Source organism: Mustela nivalis (genome assembly GCF_964662115.1).
Source record: "Mustela nivalis genome assembly, chromosome: 5".
In the NCBI taxonomy this organism is placed as follows: domain Eukaryota; kingdom Metazoa; phylum Chordata; class Mammalia; order Carnivora; family Mustelidae; genus Mustela; species Mustela nivalis.
Window position 1 is genome coordinate 39,948,693 of NC_139024.1, and position 20,248 is coordinate 39,968,940.

Below are 20,248 nucleotides of genomic sequence, written 5' to 3' on the forward strand. Positions count from 1 at the left end.
ATATAAAAAGTAAACCAAGCACACATCACTTGATATATATTCTGTTTTAGGGTTCTGCATACCCACTCTACATTTTCCATGCTCCTTGACTGATTGTTAAATCAAGTAGTTGTCAGATTATCTTTACTGTTAAAATATGGAAGAAAAAAAATCTTAGCTACTACATTTTTTTCAAGCTTTTGGGTTAGTTTGAGGCATATTGGGAGATTACAAAATGAATTGCTAAAAACTTATTATTTCCAGTATAACTGTCCCTTGCTGTTCCAATTCATTCATTTCCAGAATATGGATACAGAAATTCCCCACTGCGAGTTCCCATAAATAAGGATACAGTGTTATTTGTGTTAATTTTGTTCTAAGTTTCATGTACAAGTAATAAAAGTAGCAGATCGCAAAAAATTTATCTGAAAAATTGTCTGCGTCTGTTTGGTCCCTGAGTTTATAGAGCAGAGATTCAGACAGTGGGTGATACCTGCAGTTCCCTGTGAACATCAGGATCTGTATTAATTCTTATTGGAATGTTTGGTAGAATTCACCAGTGAAACTTTCTGGTCCCAGACTCTTGTTTTTTGGGAGGTTTTTGATTACTGATTTTCTATATCATCACGATTCAATCTTAGTAGGTGGTATGTTTCCTGGAATTCATCCCTGTCTTCTAGGTTGTCCAACTTGGTTAAAATTGTTCAATGTAGACTCGTGATTCTTTGTATTTCTGTGTTATCAGTTGTAACATTTCTTCTTTCATTTCTGGGTTTTGTTTTGTTTTTTTTGAGTGAGTGTGTGTGTGTGTGTGTGTGTGTGTGTGTGTGTATGCATGCACTTTCTCTCACTCTTTCTCTCTCTTTTTCTCTTTGGTGAGTTTGGCTAAAGGTTTGCCAATTTTGTCTAGCTTTTGAGAAAACCAGCTCTTAGTGACATTTATTTTTTCTGTTGTCTTTTTCGTGTCTATTTCATCTATTTATTTCTGCTCTAATCTTTGCTATTTGTTTCTTCTACCTAACTTTGGGCTTCATTTATTCTTTTTCTATTTTCTTGAGGTATAATGTTGGGTGGTTTATTTGAAATGTTTATTATTTCTTGAGGTAGGCATTTATCACTGTGAATGTCACTCATGGAACTTTTGCTGCATGCTTTGCTGAATGCTTTTGCTGCATTCCATAAATTTTGGTATGGCACATTTCCATTTTCATTTGTCTGAAGGTATTTTTACATTTTCTTTTGATTTTGAAGAGACCCATTGGTTTTCATCTCCACATATATGTGAACTTTCCAATTTTATTCATGTAATTAATTTCTAGTTTCATACCTTTGTGGTTGGAAAAGTTGCTTGATATGATTTCAGTTCTCTTAAGTTTATTTGTGGCCTAACATATGATCTGTCTCGGAAAATGTTCCATATGAACTTGAGAAGAATGTGTGTTCTTTTGCTTTGAGATGGAATGTTCTGTAAATAACTGCTAAGTCCATCTGATCTAACATGTCATTTGAGGTCAATGTTTCTTTACTGATTTTCTGTCTGGATGATCTATCTACCAATATAAGTGAGGCATTGACGTCTCCCTACTGTCATTATATATCTCCCCTTAGGCCTCTTAATATTTGCTTCATGTATTTAGTTGTTTCTATGTTGGATGCATCAATATTTACAAATGTTATATTTTCATGTTGGATTGAGCACTTAAGTAACACCCTTTTTGGGTGTTATTACAGCCCTTGATTTAAAGGCTATTTTATCTGATATAACTACAGCCACTTTTGTAGCTGTTTTCTTTTGGTTTCCATTTCTATGAAATGTCTTTTCCCAGCCCTTCATTTTCAGTCTCCGTGTATCCTTACATCTAAAGAAGGTCTCTTGTAGGCAACATATAGCCACATCTTGTTTTGTTAGTCATTCAGCCACCCTTTGTCTTTTGACTGGATAATTCAGTTCATTTACATTTAAGAATATAGTATTGGAAGTCTTAGCCAGAGCAGTCAGGCAAGAAAAAGAAAAGAAAAGAGGCATCCAAATTGGAAAGGAAGAAGTAAAACTGTCATTATTTGCAGATGACATGGTATTATATATTTAAAAAACCTTAAACAATCCATCAAAAAACAATATACAGATTCAGTATAACTCCTATCAAAATTGCAGTGATATTTTTCACAAAAATAGAACAAATAATCCTAAAATTTGTTTGGAACCACAAAAGACCCTGAATAACCAAAGCAATCTTGAGAAAAAACAAAGCTTAGAGGCATCCTGCTTCCTTATTCCAAACTCTGTTATAAAGCTATAGTAATTGGGGCCCCTGGGTGGCTCAGTGGGTTAAAGCCTCTGCCTTCGGCTCAGGTCAAGATCTCAGGGTCCTGGGATCAAGCCTCACATCGGGCTCTCTGCTCAGTAGGGAGACTGCTTCCCCTTTTCTCTCTGCCTGCCTTTCTGCCTACTTGTGATCTCTGTCTGTCAAATAAATAAATAAAGTCTTAAAAAAAAGAGAGAGAGAGAGACAAGTAAAACTTAAAAAAAAAAAAAAAAAGCTATAGTAATTAAAACAGTATGGTCTTGGAATAAATACAGACAGATCGGTGAAGCAGACTAGAAAGCCCAGAAATTGACCATGTATATTTGGTCCATTGATTTACAATGGAGAGAGGATAGTCTCTTCAATAAATGATGTTGGAAAAATTGGAAAGCTGCATGCAAAAGAATAAAACTGGACTCCTATCTTACACCATACACAAAAATTAACTTGAAAAGGATTAAAGGTGGGGCGCCTGGGTGGCTCAGTGGTTAAAGCCTCTGCCTTCGGCTCAGGTCATGATCCCAGGGTCCTGGGATGAGCCTCACATGAGGCTCTCTGCTCGGCAGGGAGCCTGCCTCCTCCTCTCTCTCTCTGCCTGCCTCTCTGCCTACTTGTGATCTGTCTGTCAAATAAATAATAATCTTTAAAAAAAAAAAAAAAGGATTAAAGGTGTAAATGAAAGACCCGAAACCATAAAACCCCTAGAAGAAACAGTAAGCTCCTTGACATTGGTCTTGATGATGATTTTTTTGAATCTCACAGTAAAAGCAAAGGCAACAAAAGCAAAAATAAATAAGTGGAGCTGTATCAAACTAAAAAGCTTTGGTACAGCAAAAGAAGTCACCAACAAAATGTAAAGGCAACCTACTGAAAGACAGAAAATAATTTGTAAATCTTATATCTGATAAGGAGCTAATAGTCAAGATATATAAAGAGATGTATAAAGAACTCATGCAATTTAATAGCAACACACACACACGGACACACGAACACAAACAAAAAAAATCTGATTTTAAAAATGGGCAGAAATAGGGGCACCTGGGTGGCTCAGTGGGTTAAAGCCTCTGCCTTCGACTCAGGTCATGATCCCAGGGTCCTGGGATTGAGCCCTGCATCAGACTCTCTCTCTCTGCTTGGCGGGAAGCCTGCTTCCTCCTCTCTCTCTCTGCCTGCCTCTCTGCCTACTTGTGATCTCTGTCTGTCAAATAAATAAATAAATAATCTTTTTTTAAAATGGGCAGAAAATATGAAGAGACATTTTTCCAAAGAAGACATACAGATAGCCAATAGGTACATGAAAAGATGTTCAACATCATTAATTATCAGGGAAATGGAAATCAAAACTACCATGAGATGTGACCTCATACCTCTTAGAATGGTTGTTATCAAAAAGATAAGAAATAACAAGTGTTGAAAGGATGTGGAGAAAAGGGAACACTTGGATACTGTGGATAGAGATATAAATCGGTGCAACCACTGTGGAAAACCATATGGAGATTCCTCAGAAAATTAAAAATAGAACTACTTGATCAACTGGCAATTCCACTTCTGGGTATTTATCTGAAGAAAACAAAAATATGAATTTGGAAAGATATATGTACCACCATGTTCATTGCAGCATTATTTATCATAGCCAAGATATGAAAACAACCTAAGTGGCTACTGTTGGATGAATGGATAAAGAAATCATTACTTATACATATGCATATGAAATATATTTCCAGTGGAATATTATTCAGCCATATTTTGCAATAACATGGGTGGACCTTAAGGTCATTATGCTAGGTGAACTTGAGATGCCTAAATTATATCCATAACCGCTATTTCTGCTTCTATACCTTCACTTGCTAACCCATGAAGAGATGGGAAAAATACCAGCAGACTTTCTATAGACACACTGTAACCACACAACCCCCGCCCAGAATGGAACCTAGCAGAGTGGCCACTCCCGGACCCCCACCCGGCTCTGGGCCGAGAGATAACAGCCATCTGGCACCAGAGAAACCCCCACCCAGAATTGGATGTGACAAAGTGACTGCTCCCAGACCCCCCACCCAGCTTTGGGTACAGGAGATAATAATCATTTGGCACCCCGCAGCTTGACAGGGAGACCCCGGCCAATCCTGAGGTGACACATACCCTAGTGGTGCCAACCAAGCAGTTTGAAGAATGACAGCCCTTTGACCTAACCAATAATCTGTTCCCAGCCTTTTCTCTCTTTGTAGCGCGCCAGTCATATTATAGAGTTGCTGTTTGATTTTCCCGCGGTATATAGCGATTTGTTACAAGATACTATGATGTATGCTAAGTCCCTGCCTCCCCAAAAATAGTGTATAAAAAGTGCTGTGATCCTGAGCTCAGGACCTCTTAGCGTCACCGGCAACGAGTGCGCGGAGGTCCGGGTTCAAACTTGTAATAAACGACCCTTGCTGTTTGGCTTTGACTCTGGACTCTGGTGGTCGTCTTTGGGGGGTCTCGGAATTTGGGCACAACAAACTAAGTCAGGCAAAGAAAAATACCAAGTGATCTCTCTCATATGAGGAATCTTAAAAAACATATAAACTCCTGAGATGTACAGAGAACAGACTGGTGGTTGTTATGAGCTGGGATTGGTAAAATGGTGAACTGTTCTTTTGAATAAAAAAAAAAAATTAGGTTAGTTAATAAGCCTACTACAATCTGAAAGCCCCACACTAAATGTACCATAAGAAACAGTTACAAGATATACTTTATGGAACGTTTTGTAGACCTCCTTGAACATCCTTCTAATAATACACTTAGCACTTCCCTGTAGGTTGTTTTCTATTTCCCATAATTTATCTGAGCCCCGTGAAAGGAAGAATTGTGTCTCATTCATGTCAGTTGCTGGAGTTTCCTAAGACATGGTGGGTGCTCGGCACACGTTTATTAAACAACACTGCATTTCACAGCAGAAAGAAGCACGCTTGAAAGGAACAACACAATCTCATCTTAAATACACAATTGGTAACTTTTTACTATGCCCAAATTTAACAGTAAAAAATCTATTTGACAGGTCCATGATTTTCCTTCTTTATCTATCATGTACAGTCATTTGTAGTTTTATGAATTCTTTTTTTTTTTTTTAAGATTTTATGTATTTACTTGTCAGAGAGAAAGAGGCAGGCAGAGGGAGAAGCAGGCTCCCCACTGAGCAAAGAGCCTGATACGGGACTTGATCCCAGGACTCCAGGATCATGACCCTAGTCGACGCCAGACCAACTGAGCCACCCAAGTGTCCCTTATGAATTCTAGAAATCTTTTTTGACTCTGACCCTTCCATGCTATCCTACTGTCATGCCATGACTGATCTCAAGTGTCATCCTTCTCTCCCCTTGCTTAGACTATGGAAGCATAGTCCTCTCCCAGACCTAGTCTTCTATCTACTTCTCCACGCTATTGTTGTCCTCAGCAAGTCCTTTGACCTACACTGCCTGTAAGAAGAGGGGTAAATCTGTGCTCCCCAATAGAGTACCCACTAGCCACACATGGTTTTGAGCTCTTAAAATGTGGCTAGTACAAATTGGGATGTTATAGACTAAAAAAAAAACACACACACACATACCCTACTTGATTTTTTTTTTAAGATTTATTTATTTATTTTATTTGACAGACAGAGATCACAAGTAGGCAGAGAGGCAGGCAGAGACACAGAGGGAGAAGCAGTCTCCCCACCAAGCAGAGAGCCTGATGCAGGGCTTGATCCCAGGACCCTGAGATTATGACCTGAGCTGAAGGCAGAGGCTTTAACCCACTGAGCCACCCAGGTGCCCTCCACACCCTATTTTAAAGTGAGAAAACAATGTAAAATATCTCCTGAATCATTCTTATATTGATTACATGTTGCAATGATTATATTTTAGATCAGTTGGTCTAAACATGTATTACCAAAATTAATTTCTCCTATTTCTTGTTATTAATGTGGATATTGGAAAAATTGAAATGATCTGTATGGTTCACCTTATATGTCTGCTGGTCATTGCTAGTCTTAACCGTATCCTGACATTTCAAGTTTCTTATAACCTGGCCTCAGATACCTCTTTAGCCTTGTGCCCCAGCCCTTCCTGACCTCCTCAGAATTTCTCATAACTCTCAGATCTCACTAAGTCTATTTATACTTGTGGGTTTGGTTTGGTTTGGTTTTCTTTTCTTTTCACATTCTGTTCCTTCTTCCTGAATGAAATGTCCTTCCCTTTCTTTGTTAGTTCTAAAAATCTTACTCATATTTTTAGGACCTTATTTAATTGTCCCATGCTGGTGAAGTTATGCCTGTTTCCTCAGAAAGAATGAACCAATTCTCCCCATCTCAGGCTCTGGTGCCTCTAGGATTATTCTTATTTTGCTGTGCTGCCATGATGTGTCTTCTTAACCAGGCTTCTCAAGGGAAAAGGCTGCAGCTCATTCCTGTGATGACCTGCGAGGGCAGTGTCTGGTGTGTACTAGACATTTAATCGACATTTATTAAATTAATGTGTGAATTAATTTAATCCTACTGCTGCACACACTGCTCTTTTTACATATATCCAGCCTTGATCATCTGAACCTCAGGCCATGGAAAAAAACTGGATGTTGAGGTGGGCAGCCCTGGACCTCTCTGCCATGACCCCAATTTCAGAATTTTATGTTCAATAAAATGGCCTCTTCATCCTCACTGGTCGACTTACAGTAATCAAAAAATGACATATTTGAATTTATGAAATCTATGGATGAGAGTACAGACTGAGAACACAAAATGACAGTATCAATGACACTTTTACTGTTTTGTGTACAGGGATTTCATAGAAGATTTTTTTCAGTTGAAGAGTCCACTTCTAAACATGATTGCAAGTCAGTGTTCTAATCCTAAATTTCATTTCCATTTCGACCCCAAATGTTTCCTAGTTTCTAGTATCATGTGGGTTCATGTAGTGTAAGACGTCTCCACTCTGGCTGCGTGATAGATGCAATCAGGAAGCTTTCAAAAGTACTGAGTCCCAGGCCCATCCCCTGGGATCCTACTGTAATTGGGCTGGGGGAGGAACACCTAGGTGCCAGTATTGATGAAAAGCATAAATATCTTGTAATAAGTTGACTCCACAAGTGCTTAAAGAGCCAGGTACACTATAGAAATGTTGAAGCTTTTAGGTGTTCATTTTTCTTTCCTTTTATTAACGATGTTGTGAGTAAAGGTAATGCGATGTTATTCTTACTGTATGATTCCAGGGTCCAAAACAAATTAATGGAATCTAACATCTATGGACAATTTCCCAAGTTGTCTGAAATTAGAATTTCTGCTCTCTGTCTTTCTCTAAAACCTACAGGCAGCATTTTAATGTCCCTTATTGGTAGAAATAGCTAAGTCACAAAGGCTCTATTTTAGATCATGGAAAGAGAACTGACCAGGGCAGTGGGTATAAATGTTTGCAAGGGTAGTGGCCTCCCTGGCATACTTTTTAGCCTCAATAAACACTTCTCCCATGACAGAACTTCCATAGCCCTGCCATGTTGATAAAATCTGACATTCTGCTTAATCACTTTTTAATGATCTTGTGCCTTTTGTGCTTGTGTGAGAAACCAGTGCTTTTTTTTTTTAAAGATTTTATTTATTTATTTGACAGAGGGAAATCACAAGTAGGCAGAGAGGCAGGCAGAGAGAGAGGAAGGGAAGCAGGCCCCCTGCTGAGCAGAGAGCCCGATGTGGGACTCGATCCCAGGACCCTGGAATCATGACCCGAGCCGAAGGCAGCGGCTTAACCCACTGAGCCACCCAGGTGTCCCAGTGCTTTTTTTTTTTTTTTAAGGTGTGGGAAAGAATTCGCTTGAATTTCCTAATTCCATGAAAATGGGCCGGTAATACACATATAATTCTTGTGGGGACAGGAGAAAAAATTACCTAATTTCTGTTTATCAAAGGTCTTTTCATACATTTTTAAAAAGTTACAAAGTTCCTGAAATCTTGCAAAGAAGAAAATCTGGGATCAGTACTCTGGCAACATGGTAAGAAAATCTCGTGAACCCTTAATAGCATGTTCTATGTCCTTGGTGTATACTATTAAAACACAGATGTAAACAAGCATACGTTTTCACAAATTATCGATTGGGTTGCAATGGCTGGCGCTTTAGGAAAAAGAAAAAGAAAGAAAAACACACACACAATTGGGATGGAATCCTTCAGGGCTTAAAAAGGAATAGAAAATCCTTTCGTTAGCTTGGTTATTTGCAGCCGGTATGTCATCTGTGAGAGACTGATGTCATGCAGATTGAATGCAGAGGCAAAATGTGTGTGTGTGTGTGTGTGTGTGTGTGTGTGTGTGTGTGTGTGTGTGTGTCTGCGCAGTGCTTTAAAGCCCCACTCCCAGAACATGAAGTGAGTGTGAAGGGCACCAAAACAACCCCTAGATCTGTCAAGAATGTACCTATTTTTAACAATCGGGATCCAGTGTCAGCACTCAACAGGAGATGAAGAAGGGGGTAGCGCGCGGTCTCCAGCCCCAGCGGATGGGAACCGGCCCTCTGGCGTGTTTACAGTACAGCTGTGCATTCTTAATGGCCCTGCCCCCGCCCTGTCAGGTAAAGTTTTCTTTGCACGTGATGAACGGCAGAGACGTCTTCAGCAGAGGGAACCAGAGGGGCTGGGAGGAGGAAAAGGGAAGGGAAGAACGGAAAAGAGAGAGAAAAAGAAACACGCCGCCCCAGAGGGAGATAGTCTGTGCTTTGCAGTTGCTTGTGTGGATAGAAACCAGATGGTAAGCTGGAACACCCGCTTGGCTATCCGAGGAGCCAAACATATGGTTAATGGTCGGGAGAAATAGCTTTCAGAGCCAGGGCTTCGCTGACTGCTTCATATTACAGATTGTTACAGTGTGTCATTACATTGCCAACCTAAGTGCTTAATACCCACGGCGGGCGCTGGGCATACACTTACAAGAAGGACTTTTAGCTCTTTGCTGGCTCGGAATGCACAAGTGACATCATAGGGCGGCTTAAAATGTCTGGTGTTGGGAGGTAGGGAGAAGAGTCATTTTGTAGTGGAAACATTTTTTTTTTTTTTTTTTTTGCAAGCCAAGCCTTCGCTCCGCTGAACTCTACTGTTTTTCTGAGGACCCTTTCATACAGGAATCTCTCTCTCTCTCTCTCTCTCAGACATACACATACACACACACAAGTTCTGAAACAGAAATCTAAAACACGGGCTATGCCCCCCACCCCTCCAGTGGATCTGACAGCCCCCTTTCACCTGGAAGCCACATCACTGCACTCCCAGGGCCTGCATTTGAAGTTTCTGTTTGGGGAGCTTTGGGCAACAGCAGGCCTGTGTTATCTAAGGAACTGCTGAGCCCATTCATCTGCTTTTCACGGCCCGCTTCCTTTTATTTTTAGCCAAATCCGTCAGGCCTGACAGGCGGGTAATTCGAGCCAGAGAAAGGGCAGAGCTCCAGGTCCTTTCCACAAAGCAATTCTTCTCCTCCCTCCTGGGAGGGCTCCAGACTTGGCCTGCTTCAGGCAGATGGATTTGTTGAGTCATGTGAGATCATTTACACAAAAACACAGTGAGGCAGTGGAAATTTAAAAAAAAAAAAAGAGAGAGAGAGAGAGCGAGCGAGGGTGGGGGAAGAGGAAAGAGGAGGGAAGCCAAGGGGGAGTGTGTGCTGCCGTGGCTGCTGGGGAGCACAGGAATTTTGCAGCGAGGCAGCTAGACTGAGGAATGTTGTAGATTCATTTGTGTATAAGGTAATGTCTAGTTTACACAGCAGGGGGGGGTGGGGGTGGAGGGGGTGGGGAGCCAGGCTGGGGAGGTTCCTCAAACCACTCGCCTGTATTTTAAAAGCAGAAGGGGGTGTGGGTGAAAAAATTATTTTTTATTTTTTATTTTTAAAGCAACACCCACCAAACAAAGACCACACTGTTGACAGCACTGGGTTCCAGTAGCAGTAAACTACCAGCAGAATGGTTTAGAGAAAATGAGTTTGCACTGTGATGTAATACAAGTTTGCTTTGTCCTGACTCCAGCATGACTGAGGCAGCAGGGGAGGGAGGAGAGGAAAATTGGAACAGGACTCTCGGTTAATGGTTTCCAGAGATTATTTAGCAGGACTTGAGTGGAAGGAGGAAAGTGGGATAATATGGAGAATTACTTCGAGGTGTACCATAATTGCGGTAGGTAAAATAAAGTCATTACTATGGCTTCCTTGCTCAAGAGGAATTGAGCAATGGTTTTGAAAGGCCGCGGAAGGTATCATTTTTCCCTACCACAGTATCCCTTTTCCTCTGGCTTCTGGAACATTAAAAAAAGCCCAACTCTTGCATCATGGTAAACAGTATTAACAGTTAGTGAATCAGTTTTGTTTACTTTTTATACCGCAAGCCTCTAAAACATTCCATTAAAAAACTGTCTTCTGCTCATTCATGAAATTCTTTTTCTTCTGCAAATGTGCTTACATGCATTAGCTGTGCTTGGAAGCAGATTTTTCTTTCTTTCGCTGGACTGAAAGGGTTCGGGAGAGAATCACGACTGGGTTATCCAACCGTATGTTCTTTACTTGATGTAGTGAAAGTATGCTATGTAGAGGAAAGGAAATATTTTGAAATAGGTTCAGAAAATTTAAAATAGGAGAGGTTCAAAATATACACTATGATTACTTTCATTGAGACCCATTTCTGCAATTCTACATGAAGTGAGAGCCCTACTACGTACCCGTTGTGCTCAGCCTCCCTGAAATATAGGTCACCATCACTGTGGAGCCTCATACTGGTTGAAACTGTAGAAGTTGAAACACTTCTCCATTTTTCCAGACATAGATATATTCAGATCATATATATAGTTTTAGTAATCATAGAACTTAGCTCATCAATTTCTAATGTGAATACTCACCACTGAGTTTTGATAGGAAGCATTCAGATCTCAGCTTCACCTAGAATAACATGGCACTCACAATGGTGCTGAAAATAGCCTCGTCTAATATCAAAGCCACTCCTGTTTTCCAGGCAGCTCTAATGCTCTAGCTCTGCATACCTAAAAGGTAGATTTCATTTATTTTACTCGAAGAGAGAGTCGGTAAATTTGGGGGGTTGTTAATTGTGCACATTTTGACTATAGGATATCAACATTACTGTTCTGTGATGGTGAGTTGTCATTGTTTTGGATGACTTTGCCTGCTTACCTGTGCTAGGAATAACAGCATCTACAGTGAAGACTTAAATGGGTAGTGATGCCTAGATTTTTCCTTGGGACTCTGCACGAGCTGTGTGATATTTTTGATATTTAAAAAAAGGCATATTTGTCACAGAAATTTAGTTAACATCTTCTAACTAAACATGTATGTATATTGCTTAGATAAATGTGGTCACTGTAAACATCAATAGGATCTGAGATTTTGTTTTTATTTTGAAATGGAAGCTTTTTTGTTTGCAAGTTCATTAAAAAGTGAAAACTGTTTCTGTAACAAAAAAAAAAAAAAATTGTCATTATTTTAAACCTATCCACACCCTTGAGTGTTCCCTCTACATTGGGGTTTCTCAATCATTTTGGACTAGGTAATTCTTTAGTATGGGGGGTGGTTTTGTGCACGATAGGATATTCGGCAGTATCCTGACCTCTACCCACTAGATGCCAGTAGCAGTCTCCCCCAGTCATGACAAAAAGGAAAAAAAAAAAAAAAGGCTCCATGCATCACAAATGTCCCCTGGGGGAAAGTCAACCAGGCTCAGAACCAGGGCTGTATTCTTTTTTAAATTTTTTTAAAGATTTTATTTATCTATTTGACAGACAGAGATCACAAGTAGGCAGAGAGGCAGGCAGAGAGAGGAAGGGAAGCAGTCTCCCTGCTGAGCAGAGAGCCCAAAGCGGGGCTCAATCCCAGAACCCTGGCATCATGACCTGAGCCGAAGGCAGAGGCTTTAACCCACGCAGGCGCCTACCACTGTTGTATTCTTATTTTGGTTTGGAAGTTCACTCTTTAGCTCCTGAGCTGGGCACTCAGTTACTTCTGAGATTGACTTTAAGGCTATAAAGTAACATTTTCCCTCCTGCCCTTCATCCTAAAAGCAGGAACCCCAAGTTAAGTAAAGTTTTGCAGGGCTCAAGCAGGGGTCTTGTGGGGGAAGAATTTTCCTCCCCAAAAACCTGCAGTTTTGTCACACAGAGCAGTCTCTCTGTCAGGATGCCGGCCTTAGCAGGTGGAACCCTTCAAGGCCACGCAGCCACTTTCCCAGAGCCGTTCAAGAGGAAGTGGCCCCACCGACTGAGCTTGGGGATGTTGACACAAGAAGAAAGGGGACTTCTCTGCAGGGACCAGAGCAGAGAGCCTAGGCCACATGTTCAGTGGCTCTCTGCAGGCTCTCTGCCTTCATATCCAGCCCTAGAAAGAGGGAAAGGAGGTGTCAACAGTTCTTTCTTTGGAGCAAAGCAGACATCCTCCCCATCCCAATGGCTGTGGTCTCAGAAGCTGGAACTCTCGTTAAACAAGGAATGTAGAGCTCTCCACAGGCTAAGGCAGGCATAAATTTCCTCTGTTTGTTTTGTGAGGACTAGTGTCGACTGCTGTAATGAGATCAGAGGATACCCCAGGGACGAGGCCTCCAGGTCGGCTGCTGGAGCCGTTTTCTGTGGCTGTTCTCTTGGCTGCTGTGAAGAACGCCTTGACTCCACAGACCTCGGTTATGATGCGGGGAGGTGGTTGTGCCCTTTCATTCTTGCCTCTCGGAGGCTACCAGAAGGTCCGTGTGCAGTCACCCAGTTCTAAGTCATGGAAAAGCTCATGGAAGGCAAATTGCTTTCCTCAGAACCAAGGACAGCCCAGGCTGTGTGTGGAAAGTACAGGGAGGTGACTGCTTCCTTGGGAAAATGCCTGGACTGCTGATGCTGGCTGGGCCAGCCCTATGCTCTTCCTCCCCCAACATTGCTCCGCTTTAGGAAGAGTTAAGCTGTGCGTCACAACAACATAGCATATGCTACAAAGAACAGATTTCTGGCTTTAGCCTGAATTGTAGCCAAATGGCCCTCTCTGGGACACAAAATATGGCAGAATTGAGTTTAGGGAACCTCAAACTGGACATTTCTGGCAGAATAGTATAGAGTGTGCTGGTACAGCCTGACCCACTTCTAGCCCCATATGCTTGCCCACCCACCCAGAATAATCCTTAGGTATGTTTGATGAAATAGAAAATAGTGAGGACTTACAAGGGGGGTTCCCATGTGCCAGAAGACATTCCGCAGGCTGTGATGGTTCTACTCCAGTGGGAACTGTTTGCCAAGGGGGCAAAGAACTCCCCCTAGAGTCTGCTTCGGGCTTTGAGTGTGTGTTTGGGGTGCAGTGGTGGGAAATGGCAATCCAAGGTTACATTGTTTAAAGAGCTGTAGGGTCTGCAGTTCCGTTACCTCCATAGTACAGGAACTTCCATTGTGGCGGTGGTGTTTTGTGTTTTTTTTGTTTTTGTTTTTTTTAAATAGAGACACTAAGCTGGTTTGAGAGCACTGAAAGCTGTAGGGCTCTGGGAGAAGCAAATACTAGATCCTCTGGAAAGGTTAACCACCCAGGACGTGGTCCACCCTCAGCGAGAACAAGCCACTCGAAGGAGAAGCTGGTATTGGGAAGCACAGAATTAGAGCCTCAGGAAAGCAGAAATTAACAAACAGTGAATCCTTGAGACTGCTTTTGACAAAGTCCCACCCTGCCAAATTGAGCTTTCTTCTGAGGATTAATGAAGGTCTCCTCCCAGAGGAACAAGGCATTACACCCAATCTGGTTTACTAAGCAGAAGAGTTTCAGTTGTAAGCACCAGCCCCCAGTAAGGCAATCGCCCCTCAATATACTTGTCCTCAAGGTGTTCTTGAGAATATTTAAAATTCCTTCCTTGCAAACATTTTATTGGAGAGATAACTGGTTCCCTTGAGCTTCTGTAAAAAGATACCTTTCTAGCGAATTCCTTTGCCATTGGTTCCTTTTCAGTAGGTCATTCTGAAGTAACCTGCTAACTAGATTTTCTGTTAAATTATTTTAGCTTCTTGGCAAATCACAGGAAATGTGTTTGCCTGAATTGTTAAGCAAACCCCTCAAGGGAGAAGGAAGCTGGAATTGTTTGAAGGTCTCCAGGATTTCTCTTTGAAATCAAAGAAACCCAGGGGTAGGCAGGCACGGTTAATAAACCGCCTTAGATGCCCAGGGGTAGTCAAGCATGGTTAGTAAACCCTCTTAGATGAATACAGGCCTTCCCAATCCATAGCGGACAAAAGGATAGGGGATTGCCTGGGTCTCTGGGCAGCCACCAAGTGCAACCCAACCAGCGACATGCTCTGTTGGCAGACACGAACTCAGGATGTTGAAGGGAAAGCAGGCTCCTTTATTTGTTAATAGGGTGATGAAATCTCTTACATTTAATTTTTTCTACTGATGCACACACAGGGTACCCAAATGTACCCTCTTGACCTAAAAGCAATGCCATACATTTTCAGAGATATTCCTTCAGTATTTTATTCTTAATTTGTGTTTTCTTCTTTTAGTCTTAAAATATTCTGGCCAAATAAGGAGTAGATATACATATTGACATTAAAGCATCAGAAGGGCATAAGTGGAAATAGGCCCAATTGGTGCCAGATTCAAGGAAGGTCTTCCTTGTCTTAGTGAGGGCTGCTGTAATAGAACACCACAGACCAAGTGACTTGAACAACGGTTTATTTCTCACATTGCTGGAAGCTGTGAAGTCCAAGATCAAGGGTCTAGCCCACGTGGTCCTACTGAGAGATCTCTTGTAGAGGGCTGACTTCCTTGTATGTCACATACAGCAGGGAGAGGGGGAAAGAGAAAGAATGACCATGAATGAAAGTTCTCTAGTATCTCTTCTCACAATGGCACTAATCCCATCATGACGACTTCACTCTCAAGACCTCATCTAAACCTAATTATCTCCTCAAAGCCCTGCCTCTTAATACCAGCACATTGGAAATTAGGCAACATATGAACTTTGAGGGAGTATAAACTTTCAGTCCATAACAAAAATATATAACAACATTATGATTAAATTTGGCATGTTTTGAAAGCATACTGTAGGTAGGACAATGGGACAGGTGCTGGCAGTTTGGGCATAAAACAGATATCTTCCCTTGGAATACTTAGAATCCTGTAGTGTGGTTGAGAGGTAAACCCCAAATGTGTGATTGCAAGCAGCATGAGATGGTGCTGAATAGTGATGGGAAACAGGGGCGGGAAAGGGCCTCATCTCTCTTTAACACAATGCATTAAACACTTTCTTAATATTATTCCATTTAATCTTCAGAACAATCTTAGGACATACAAAGAATTTACCCCAGTTTTATAGAGGGAGGAGTAAAGACTCACAGGGGGTTAGTAAGTTGCTGAAATCACATGCAAAGAGGCAGAGTTGATACTCAGATGGAGTAAGTTGGCTCCTGGGTCTTGCTTTGCGCACTCTCCTGGAGAGAATGCTGAGCCCCCTGGAGCCACGGCAGTATAGCCCTGGAGGGGTCGGGAGACAGATTGGGAGCCCCCAGCCCTAGAGAGTTAAAGAAACAATCCCCTGACTTATGTGAAAAGTGTCTGATAGAGGATACAAACCAGCCAACCAAATCCAACCCCTTTGGGATTTCTGAAATGCTCACAGAAATTGCCAACATTAAACAAGCTCAAGATTTTACATAATCTCTCCATTTTCTGGCTTTCTGGAATATCTGAAGTTCTGGGAACCTGTGCCTTGTTCCTACTTTTCTAGAGTTGAGTAGCAGACTCTCCAGGCCTCCTTCCTCCTCATTGTCTTCTCTGACCAGACCATCCCTTCAGATTATTCCTCCTTGACCCCTGTAGGTCTCTGAAGCTGTGTCCCCAGGTTTACATGGTCACCCAGACAGGACAAGTAGGCTGAGCCAGGTAGCCCCTTGGGAGTTCTATATCCTGCCTTCAATTACGATATTTCTAAATCAGAGAGGAACTGGAAATGACCTTTTATAGAGTGATAGCCCTGAATCTGAACACTGGCTATCTTTACGTATGATTTCTGAAGTGGAGGAAACCCTCAACATGTGTGCGAAGTAGTCTTCTGGAAAGTGATGGACGTGCCATCACTTGGCGCTCTTACTCCATCTCGTCTGGCTCTCGGGGCAATGTTTTCCTGCTACCACTGATGTCTCTCTTCTTTATAATTTATAATCCTCTCATTTCCTCTTCCTTATCACCATTTCTTGTGGATCCATTGGTCTCATGCTAGTCAAAGTTTCATAAAGTTAATTATCAAATTATGTGACCCGTCCTTGGGGATGAAGGGCCCTCACAATGCCTGATGGGAAGATGTTGTCACCCTTCTGACTTGGGTTGTTTTCTATGGCATACTCTGAAGGCAGGGTGTGGGGGCAAGGTAGAATGGCAAACGTTCTGTCTCTTGGGACAAAATCATGTTATGGCATGTTTGCTGCCTAAATGTGAGGGTGGCAAGGACACCAAGGTCCTGAAGAACCAGAGACATATGTCTGGGGATGGAGGAACGGCCTGCAGGAAGCTCCTCAGGGAGCTCTGCTCTGATTTCCTCTGCTTCTTCTGCAGAAAGAAAGGAAGGAGCCAGCCATGTGGGAAGTATGTGTGCATTTGGAGAAGGGGACAGGGGACCATTTGTTGCTTGACCGTTGGATCCTTTAATCCCAGCACCATGCTCCTTATTGTGGAAGAGAGGGATTGGACTGTCTGTAATAGAGTGGTCTTAAATTTATCCAGTCTTGTACAAGGATTCCATTCAATTGAAGGTTGTTAAGATTTTACTCCAGAGACATGTAAATTATTCTAACTCATAGAAACAGGGGTGGGTGAGTATGAGGGATATATCTCTCATCTCTTTGTCTGATCTCCCAAGCCCTTAAGTCCTAGATTTAGAAAATTTCCTGTAGACTTTTATCATCTTGACTTTTCCCTTTTTCCTCCAAACCCTGTTTGTGTCTTTATGACTTTGTTTAATCCTTCCTCACAAGTTCTTGGGTTCTTATGCTTGACCCCCTGCCTACTTAGGCTGCTGGATTTGGTGGTAGGCAGGAAGGAGTAGGAGGCCATTCTGCAGACTGACGTCAGGATACATTATATCTAAAAGCCAGCCAGACCATTAACCTTACCAGTGTCCTATTGGCTCCTGTGGGCCTGTTTCCCGTAGGAATGCCTGAGCAGCCCAGCTTTGCATTATATGACAAAAGCCTTCTAAAATGGACATCTTGGAAGGGGGTAGGGAGAGTTGGATCAGGGAGAAAAGCCCAACTCATCATAATCCATTCTACATTGGCGGTATTAGTTGCATTTTCAAGGGCCAAGAAACAGCACTGTGCGCGCACACACAAACAGCTCCTTGACACATACAGGAGTGTCAAGAGTAAAAATAACTACTCCAAAGAGTACTCTCGTGAGAGTAAGGAGACTAGAGCAAAGTTGGCTTATGCTGTTCTCACCATACCTCTATAGCACATTATCAGTGATCCAGAGAAAACAGATTTTTCTCTGTGGTAGGTGGAAGCTGATGGTAAATAAATAGTGGAGAAACAGGTAAGTCCAGTCTTAACTTTGCTTCAGCTCCGCTTGCTGACACCCAGAGAAGCCGTAGGATGTGGTGGTGTCACCAGGATCCCAAGTCTGTCCTTGTCTCTTCTGTTAGTGCGGACCTGGCTGGTGAGGGACACCTGTCTGCATCGCTGAGCCTGTTTCTACGTGTCTTTGTTTGCTTACCTGCCCCTTCATCGTCTTCTCTCTTTGTAGCCTTCACCTTTCCTGCTCATTCTCTCTTTGATCCCTTCTTCATGCTCTGTCTCTACTTTTCTGCTTACTCACCCTTCTACCCACTTGGAAAGATGAATTACATTTCATTAACCTTTCCAAAGCCTAAAGGTGACCACAGGCTTTGTTGCCCATTGAGCTAACTCTGTTAGGATCCACTGAGTGGAAGTCACAGATCGCTTCTGGGATTGGCTTTCTCCGGGCCCCCTTTGAAGGTATCTGTACTTGCCTTTTGTTTAGTATCAGAGGAGTCCAACTTCGCCAACGATTAAAAAGAAACATTCAAAAATAGAATAAAGAAGAAAACTCCCTTAATTCCACCATGGTAATGCCTGTATCTTTTCCCCTAATGCTTTCTTTAAGATGCAATCTCCTTTTTTAAGCTGTAGATTTCTCTAAGCTTCTAAATGGAATTGGCTGCAAAACCACCAGGTTCTCTCTGTTTCAAAGGAGATTTAAAATACTTGGTAGAACAAGGCCAGTCTTTTTGGTTGCTGGCCAGAAGTGAACTGACCCAATTTCTAAAACTGTCATCTGTTTGCTGAGGTGTTTTCAGTTAATGATGGTACGTGTGTGTGTGTGTGTGTATGTGTGTGTGTGAGAGAGAGAGAGAGAGAGATTAGGAGAGGTATTTTATTTGTAGGCTTTTTACGTATTTTAATTCTGTAGTATCTTGAAATGAAGCCACTTGAAGCCCAGGGTCTACTGTCTATGACAGCATGACTAAGAAGAATTCTTTTCCTTCTCTGAATCTGGTTTCCTGATTTAAAAAACGACCACTCAGATCAGTATCAGTACTCAGAGTATTCACAGAAAAGTGCATTGTGCAGTTTTGAGCTCTATTCAGCTGTAAGATACTCTTAACAATATTTTTCCAAAAGATTTACAGTCCTGGACATTAAAAGGCTTTATTTTTTTTTTTTTAAAGGCAGTCTGCAATGATTATGAACACTGTGTTTAAGACTGTATGTTATGAGTCTACATCATCCTGGGCTCTGTGAGAACAAAGAAAAAATTTGTTAATAGTATTTAAGTACTTTCTATGTGACTAATATTTCCCTCGAAGAGTTTGTACGTTGACTCTGTTGTAGAACCAACATACATGAAAATAATGTAAGAACACTTGGGGTGGTGGGGAACACAGGGGAGGATCCGTAATGACTTTTGTGCCGGCTATATCCCCAAGTTCTGAGGGAATGGGGCCCGTGGCATGATTGGAGCTGGGTGGAATTTCCTTGGGGAAATTATGTTCGAGAATCCTTGTCTATTATTATCTTCTTGTGCCCACCTTTCCTGTGTTGATACCAGTGTGTACGATTTAATGGAATTGTGACATCAGGCATCTGTGCAAGGCATTTGGATAAGTTTCCCAGGAAAGTGCTGGGCTTTAGGCTTTAAGTGGATTGAATTACATACATTAAAAAGGAAACAGCATGTATAGAGTTCTACTTGGAAACAGAAATGTATTAGCATCTGCTTCTGAAATTCAAAGAGTAAAAGTTACATGAGTAATTTTCTTTCAGTCATTATAAGATTGGTTCGAATTAGATACTGAATTTTCTTGACTTTGAAGCAGCAATCGATTACTCAGGCGTACAAGACATCGAGAGGTATTTGGATGTATTTAGGCTACAAAGTCAGAATTCCAAAAAGAGAATTCCAGGGTGTCTCCATGCTGTACATCATTCTTAAAATATGTTATTGCTGTGACTCAATGTGGTATTTTCTTTGGAATCTAAGTGTGTCAAATAGCCAGGGAGCGATCTGTAATTTCCTCTCCCTATCTTCTGATTTGTGCAAGGAATTTAATAATCTTATGTTCACAGAATAGTAATGTGTATGGGATAGGAGTTTATCTTTTGAAAATATATATTACAAAGTCATTTTCTCAATAGTGAAAGATGTTAACATAGGGAATATAGCCTTGGACTTCTCTGCGTCCTTGATTCGGCAGACACATCAGGACGTCTGGTCACTCCCCACTAGACAAAGGCTGAGTGCTAAGAACTAAAAGTGATTATGTTGAGCACAATTATGGCAACTTTTTTCTTTTCTTAGCGAATAGTTTCTGTATCATTATTATATATTGTTATTAAAAAGGCCTGGGTGGCTCAGTTGGTTGGGCAGCTGCCTTCGGCTCAGGTCATGATCCCAGTGTCCTGGGATCGAGTCCTGCACTGGGCTCCTTGCTCTGCAGGGAGCCTGCTTCTC

The 20,248-nt window shown here is 41.8% G+C and overlaps 1 protein-coding gene across 11 annotated transcripts in view; it reads left to right on the forward strand.

Moving 5' to 3' along the window:
* The window catches only part of BACH2 (BTB domain and CNC homolog 2), a 358,349-nt gene that overhangs the window by 73,880 nt on the left and 264,221 nt on the right, over nucleotides 1–20,248 (forward strand). For 2 of the 11 annotated variants that reach the window (XM_082730566.1, XM_082730568.1), the window contains exon 1: nucleotides 8,603–8,852. The exons of 6 other annotated variants lie outside the window; for them this stretch is intronic. The gene's annotated coding sequence lies outside the window, so the exon portion shown is untranslated. 3 more of the 11 variants (XM_082730567.1, XM_082730570.1, XM_082730572.1) reach the window with 2 other exon arrangements.